The 8,365-nt window shown below is 46.7% G+C and overlaps 1 pseudogene; it reads right to left on the bottom strand.

Annotated features, from left to right (window-relative positions):
* Window positions 1-884: 884 nt before the first annotated feature.
* Window positions 885-1,349, bottom strand: LOC101562544 (annotated as a pseudogene).
* Window positions 1,350-8,365: the final 7,016 nt, after the last annotated feature.

Below are 8,365 nucleotides of genomic sequence, written 5' to 3'. Positions count from 1 at the left end.
TACGGGGTCCTACTGCTTCTAGGCCCTCTTGACGGATATATTCAGCCTTTCCTTTGGTGTCCATGGGCTCCACAGCCACTGGTTCAACCAACTGCAGATAAATACTGTAGTATCTATCTTCCGATGGTTCCCCCCCTTCCCTCCCCCCCAACATTTTGGGAAAATTGTTGCTGAAAATTGTTCCTAGAAGCAAAACTTGAATTTTCCATCCCCTAAGGACAGCACCAAAGCTATGCAAATACAGTGATGTGTGTGCATTGTATTAAGTACTGTAAGTAATCTAGAGCTTAAAGTTTACAGAGTACATTCAAATTTTACGGCACTGCTATATTATTTTATATAAGGGACTTGACTGCCTCAGTGTTTTATCAATACGTGTTTGCAGCACATACTATTTATATTCTTTGTGTGGAGTTGGTACTTTCACAAAACCCGTCCTAATACCTTAATTTATTCCCTTTTCCTCCCCTTCTCTCCCCTCCCTTTATCTCTTTTTAAATTTATATTTATTGGTACAAGGGCCTGCGAGATAGCTCAGCAGGCTAAGTGCCTACTTAGGAGGGAAGTGCAGGGACCGGGATTTAATCCTCGGCACCACATGCCACGCTGGCCCCATGCCCAGGGCACTCTGAGCTGGCCACCGAGTCTGGGCGTGGTGGCACAAGCCTGTAATCCCAGTGCTGGGGAGGCTGAAAACAGGAGGATCATTAGGAGCCCGAGCTGGGTAGTGAGACCCTGTACCAAATACACTAAATAAATACATAAATTTATTGGTACAATTTAGATATACATACTGGTCACATTCATCATAAGTCTCCCTTCATCTCTGTTTTTTTAACTGGGGAGAAAAAGTATATGTTTAGAATTAGCCAGCTGGACTCAGTTTAGAAGATCCCAGCTTTGTCGGGAACAACCCAAGCGTCATAATCGGGAGCCAGTGAACATATGCCTTCTTCTTGCCATCAGGCACGACTAGGGCATTGACCTTGGCAACATCCATGTCATAGAGCTTCTCCACAGCTTGCTTGACTTGGTGCTTACTGGCTGTGACATCCACAATGAACACGAGTGTGGTGTTGTGCTCGATCTTTCTCATGGCTGACTCCGTGGTCGGGGGGACTCGATGATGGCACAGTGGTCATGCCTGTGTCTCCTGGGGGCGCTCCTCCGAGGGTATTGGGCTGCATCCGGAGCTGCAGTGTCTTGGGACGGCGGAAGGTGGGTGACATTCGGATCTTCCTTTCGTGGCTGTGGACGCCTTTCAGCACGGCCTTGCTGGCCTTCAGAGCTTTGGCTTTGGCTTCAGCTTTGGGAGAAGCAGGGGCTTCCTTCTTCACCTTTGGTGCCATCTTGGTAAAAAGACCTCCCTGCATCTCTCAATCACCTTCCTATCTGAGAAAGATCCATCTCCTTTCCTCCTGTTATTTATCTTTTGTTTTGCTTTTTATTTACAACTTGGGTTTCTCATAAAACAGCAACCATGGGATAGTTAAGCTTGTGTGTTTGATTTATTTGCTTAGCATTGTGGTCTAAAGGGCCAGCCAAATAACTCAGCAGATTAAAGCACCTGCAAGCAGGCGCAGGGGCTGGGGGTTCAATCCCTGGGCCTGCCTTGCCAGCCCCGCCCCTGGGGCAAGATGAGACAGCAATTGAGCCTGGGCGTGGTGGCGCGCGCCTGTCATCTCAGATCTTGGGAGCCTGTAAACAGGTGGATCACTATGAGTCCAATCTAGTAGTGAGATTCTGAATACCCTGTAGACCTTTCCCTAAAATACAGAAAAACAAAAACACTGTGGTCTCAAGGTGCACCCATGTGCCTACAAATGACTCAAGTTCGCCTTCTTTATGGCAGAGGAGTGCTCCATGGGGTACACGTACCACATTTTTTCTATCTATCCATTCATCTGTTGGTGGACACATAGGCTGCTTCCAGTTGGCTACTATAATTGGGCTGCTATAGACATGGGAAGGCATGCGTCACCGTGATATGATGTCTTACTTTTTTGGAGAGATGCCTAGAGGAGGAATGGGTGGGTCAAATGGAATTTCGGTTTTTGTTTCTTGAGGAAGCACCATATTGATTCCACAGTGGTTGCACCAGGTGACATTCCCACCGACAACACAAAAGAGTTTATGTTAGCCCACAGTCTTGCCGTCATTGGTGGTTGATGGGGCCATCTGGAATCTACCTTCTGCAACTAGTGACAGGAGGCTGCGTGTGTACTGGTAGGAGGCGGGCGCATGCTTCTGGGTTTGTTTCTATAGCTATCTATCTGCACGTATAGATTTACAAGTCAGGTGTCCATAAACAGATGGATAATGAATAAACAGCATACAGCACATACATATAGTGGATTATCATTCAGCTTTTAAAAAGAAGGAAATTATAGGGACAGCTGAATAGCTCAGTGGATTAAAGTACCTGCAAGCAGGCACAGGAGCTGGGGGTTCGATCCCCGGGCCTGCCATGCCAGCCTCACCCCTGGGGTGCACTGAGATGGTAATTGAGACTGGGTGTGGTGGCGTGTGCCTGTAATCCCAGCTCTTGGGAGGCTGTAAACAGGCAGATCACTACGAGTCTGATTTAGTAGTAAGACCCTGAACACCCTGTAGATCCTTCCTTAAAAAATACAAAGAGAGAAAGAGAGAGAGAGAGATGGAAATTGTGATACTTGCAACAACGTGAATGAACCCAGAAAGTGAAATAAACAAGGCACAAAAGGACAGATCCTACAAGATTCCCATTGCATGGTGTAGGTATTCCTGGTGTAGGGTACCCAGAACAGACACATCACAGAGACATGAAGTAGGAGGGACACTACAGGGTGGAGCGGGCAGAGGAATGGAGTAACTGTGTCATGGTTATACAGTTTGTGTTTGGGTTGACAAAAATATTCTAGAAATGGACTGTGGTGAATGTTGTGACTTATTAAGAATGTGATTGATGTCATTGAATTGTACAATTAAAAAGGTTAAGTGGTCTATCATAAGTTGGTGTACTTCACCACAAACATGAGCTCATGTGGCCACTCTGAACCTGAGTCAAACAGCATACAGAGTTCCTCCTAGTCTTCCCCTTTTTCCTTATTTAAAACTTCTTTCTCTGCCAGTGAGAGACCAGACTCCTTTTATAATATATTTACTTATCGGTCAAGCCCAGTGTATTGAATTTCAGAAGTGCTAGCGCCCATCCCCGTGAGAAACACATTTACTAACGACATTATTTGTACATGGTTAGTTTTTCTGTAACCTTACCATAGTTGGCGTCCTGACTGCTGGCTTGGGTAGGGTAGCCCTCTGCTTTACCACCCTTCACTGTGCTGCTGTGATTGATTCAGATGATAGCTAGATTTGCTTATTTATTACAATTTCTGTTTTAGTTTGAGTTTACTATACATTTTTGTGTTTTAAAAGTTAGAAACTCATTCTCTGTAAGGTGTAGTTCCACTGGTTTGGGCTAATCCGTACAGTAGCGTGGCCAGCACAGCACATGCTAGAGGGTAGTGCCATCAGCTCAGAATTCCTCGTGTTGCCCCTGGCATCCACCCCTGTGATGACCAGTGACATAATCTGTGTCCCTATACCTTTGTTTTTTTTACAAGATGTCATATAAGTAGAATCATACAATATGTGGTGAATGTTGTGACATATTAAGAATGTGATTGATGTCATTGAATTGTACAATTAAAAAGGTTAAGTGGTCTATCATAAGTTGGTGTATTTCACCACAAAGTTGGTGTATTTCACCACAAACATGAGTCTCTTGGGTTTGAATCTAAAATATATTTTAGATTCACCCACTTTCCTTTGTCACCTCTCCATATTGTGTTCTACTTTTTGGCAACTGATAAAGCTACTATGAGCATTAAGGCAAAGGCTTTTATGTAGGATATGAATTTTCATTTCTCTAGGATAAAGAACTAATAGTAGGATAACTGCTTGGCAAGTGTATGTTTACACGAAACTATCAAACAGCTTCCCCAGGCTGTGCCATTCACGTCCTCTGTAGAACTATGCGAGACTTCTAATTGGTATTATTTCTGTTCAGCATCTGGTGTTATAAGTTTCGTTGTTGTATTTTGTATTTTTTTAGCTATTCGATCTCATTGTGGTTTTAATATGCTGTCCGAACAACCAGTTATATTGAGCACTTTTCTCTATGTTTTAAGACAAAAATAAATATGAGTATATCTGTTCACACTTCCAGTTCCCCCAGTACCACACAGCCACTGACCCTGGAGACCGCTGAAGTAGCGCAAGAGCAGGGACAGAGTTCAGCCGGGCTGCGGAGGCCCAGAAAATTGCCTTGGTGATACGGCCGGGGCAGGAGTGTCCTGACCCAGAGAGGCGCTCTGCATCTGCACCCCAGCCTGTGGGGTCCCTGCTTTGGGGTGGAGTCTTTCGGATGAATAAGAAGATAGCGGTCAATCTGAGGAGTAGAGGGCACCCCAGTCCCAGCTGCCACCTGTCTGTAAGGCCCTTGTGCATCACACACGTAACACATTACACACGTTAATACACATTACACATGTAATCCACATCACACACGTAAAGCCATCTTGGACACAGCTGTGGGGATGACTCCCATTTTACAGATGAGGGAACCAGCCGGACCAGGTTAGGTGACTCTCTCGGGTCGCCCAGCAGAACCAGGCTAACACAAGCAGCAGAAACAGGACCTGGCTAGTCGTCCTTCTAGGTCTTGTGCCTTGTCCACCATTCATGCATGTGGGGACATGGAGAGGGGTCTGGGCCTCACAACTAAATTCACCCTGACCATTTCCATAGATCTATTCGCATATTCCACACACAGAATTGAGTCTCTATTACGGGTAAGCAAGCCACTACAGGGTTATGAGGAAGCGCAAAGATAAGCTTTTTCTTTTTTTTTTTTTTTCTTTCCAAAATGGACATCTCATATCAGTGATATAAATTTGACTGTTCTCCAACATATTTTTCCAGCCTGGCCCACTCTCTCCAAATTCTATGTTCAGCTACAACCGAACTGAACAACTCTACTTGGGTGTCTAAAAGACTTCTCGAACTTACACCACCAAATTCCTACTTGTGTGCAAACCCCACCTGTCCTCCTTATCCTCCTTGTCTGTGATGACCCTGCCTAAAGCCTTGGTGTCGCCCTAGACTTTATTCTTTCCTTCACAGCCTCCTCCTGTGCACATCGAGACCTGTGGGCTCTGTGATGGGGCACAGCTGAGCCCGAGCACCTGCCTCACCTACGTACGCCACAGACACTCTGGCCCGGGTCACTGTCGTCTCTCCCTTTGTCCCCTACAATTTCGAGTCAATGTAAAGAAACTTGCTTATGTGTACTCAGATCATGTCACCCCCTGTGCACTAAACATAATTGCATCTCATTTAAAACAGAGGCCAGTCTACACAGTGCCTCTGAGGCCTGGCAGGATATCCTTCTGAGTCATCTCCCTCCTCCCTGGGCCCTGCCCTCAGGCCCTTACTGCTCCTGCTGGGTCCCCTCCGTCCTGGCAGCCCCCTTACCTGGACTGCCCTCTCCACACTGCCACATGGTAACTTGCTCAACTTCCTTGGACTTCGCACTGACCTGGTCTCAGTCCTTCACTGGGCCACCTGCCAGGCCCCACATTCAGCTCCCTATTTCCTCATCCTGCTTTGTGTTTCTGCGTACAGTTTCCAGTTTCCGTATCTGACATACATGCAGAAATACAGTACGTTTTATTTCTTTATGTGTTTACAACCCCACAGGGCACTAGTTCTAAACAGTCTTGTTCCCTGTCTCTACAATTGTACCCAGCACACAGCAGACAGTAAGTATTTGCTAAGTGAAGAACACAACTGATATTAGATCGTCTAACCACAGACCAAAACAAAACATGGCCCACTCTACGGGCAAGGGCTAGAACAGGTGTAGACGCCCACTCTACAGGCAAGGGCTAGAACAGGTGTAGACGACTGTCCAAGAGAAGGGATCCCATTCAAGGGCATCAAGGAAGTCTGCCCGGAAGAGGAGCCCGGTAACCACTCACGGAAGCCAAGCGCTTGCCTTGTTGTCCTACACAGCTGCGCAACTTACACTTGCTATTACATCTTCCCAGTTCTCTGTGCGAAATGTTTAAGATCATAAACAACAATTTTAAAACGTTAATCATTAGCTTGGTAAGTGTGCACCTGCACACACATGAAAATGCTTTTGGAAAGCAGCAGCTGAGGCCAGGCGTGGTAGGGCACAGCCGCCTCCCAGCACACGGGAGGCTGAAGCAGGAGGATCGCAAGGAGTTTGGGTCCAACCTGGCTCCACAGTGAGCTCAAGGCCAACCCGAGCTACAAAGCAAGCAAGCAAAAAAAAAAAAAAAAAAGTGGATGATTATAAACAGCTGTCTAACGCCCTTCCCCCTTCCACATGCCCTTCTGGCAACTGGGTTGAAGTGCCCATCTCTTTCTTGTCCCCTCTTTCACTTCCTGCCTTTTGCCATTTCATGTGCTTTGAGGCTGTAAGAGTCTTTTTTTTTTTTTTTTTTTTTTTTAATCCCTGCCCCCAAAGCCTTGGACAACAGCTGGCGTTTTCTGCAGGTAAAGAATGATTTTGGAAGGGGGTGCTCACCCTTACTTGGCTATTGTTTCACAAACTGAATCTCATTCCTTGAGACCTGTACCTCAGCAGATCCAAAGCCTGCCCATCTACATCTCCTCCACCAAAGCAATGTAGATCACCCCCCAGAAAGCGACACTGTCTAAGGGAAGTTTTGTATTTCACTTGCTGAAATCAAGAGCTGTGGCCTTGGAGACCCCTCCTAGCGGGTGGCGGGTGGAGTGGGGTTTCTCAGCGCTGCCTAACTAACCATAGACACTGATCCATTTTCACAACACCGCTGTCTTCAGCAGTACTGCGATGTGAGACAAGGCGGCTGCCCCGTGGGGCCGAGCAGAAGACCTTGGTCCCTTGCAGCCCCTAACCGCCCCTGCCTCTCCTCTCGTGCCCCTCTCCTGTGCCCGTCTCCTCTGCTCTCCCTGGAGCCTTCCTCAGCAGACTTCCCCTCCCCCCGCAGCCCTAAGTCACTCACTCTCGTACTCACGAAACCTGCGGACACCATGTCCAGGGCACAGCCTCCTGACATTGGTCTAGGACTAAGGGGACAGATGTACTCTTGCTCCTTGAGAGGCCTGCAGCTCTGGGCCTCGCCTGTGTACGGACTGGAGTTCAGCTCATTCAGAAAACTATCCCCAAGAGCTCTAAGAACTCTAGGAGAGGACAAAGACAAATTTTGATTATGGAGAAATACAAACAAAATAGAACCAATTCACTGCCCTTGGAATGGGAAAGATATCTCTGGTGGGAAACAATAATACAGCCCAAAATTCTGGCACTTCTTAGTATTTTTCAAAACCATCCTACATACTATCTTATTGACTCATCACAACCTCCTTATAAAGGTGAGACAGGGACAATTATCTCCAATTGATCAATGAGGGCAGCGGAGGCTCAGATGGGCTCAGGGCCTCACCCATCCTTAGAGGCTGAGTCAGTGGTGAAGCTGAGCCCAGAATTGGAATTTTCTTTCTCCTCCACCAATGACAAGGACATTGTCCTATTATGCTGTCATGTGAAGTATAGATGTGTCTCCTAATTAGACTCATTTTGGTCAATTAAGTTTCATCATTTTCTGTGAGGCTGGGATGTGAGGTGTTGCTTTTGCCCCAGACTACAGGGATCTGTGATAGGCTGGCCAGGATGATAGGCTGGTGACCAATGACTCCGGGTCTCAGTGAAATATTTCATTAGGAGTAGTCACTATGGCTATCGGTGTGGCTAAGAGCCCTACAATGTTATTTAGATGTCTATTGCTCATGACATGTGCTCTAGCCCACACCTTTCTCTGGAAATAGCACAAGGGCATAAATCTACAGTCTCTGCTGTCAGGATGTCCCTTGTCAGGCTAGGACAGGTGTCTGAGGGAGCCCCCAGTCTGCAGCGGGAGGTGCAGCCCCACCTAATGGGCCACCTGTGTGTCAGGAGTCATCATGCCAGTGTGGCCAGGTGTGTCAGTGAGCCAGTCTGTGTGGTAGATTTCTGAGGGAATATTCGGTTCCAGAACCTTCTCCTTTCCCAAGTGGAGCTTAAAGTGCAAATCCTCCCACATCCGGGCTTTCCTAGTCAAATGCTCCCATGCCAGCGGGCATATGGGCCCACACGTGCATTTTTCAAGGAAGCAGGAGACTTTTCAAAGCAAAATAAGACCACTCAGTAGTACCAACTGCTGTCCTTGCTGAAAACACGTGACCAGATCTGATAGTTTTCTTTATGAAGGTGGGAATTTGATTTTAAAGTGAAATTCTCCCAATATTTAATTATTGGTTCAAAACTTTTAATACT

The sequence above is a fragment of the Octodon degus genome, unplaced genomic scaffold (assembly GCF_000260255.1).
Source record: "Octodon degus isolate 3935 unplaced genomic scaffold, OctDeg1.0 scaffold00020, whole genome shotgun sequence".
Classification (NCBI taxonomy): Eukaryota; Metazoa; Chordata; class Mammalia; order Rodentia; family Octodontidae; genus Octodon; species Octodon degus.
The sequence above is the reverse complement of the archived record's forward strand: the minus strand, read 5'-3'. Positions and strand labels throughout refer to the sequence as shown.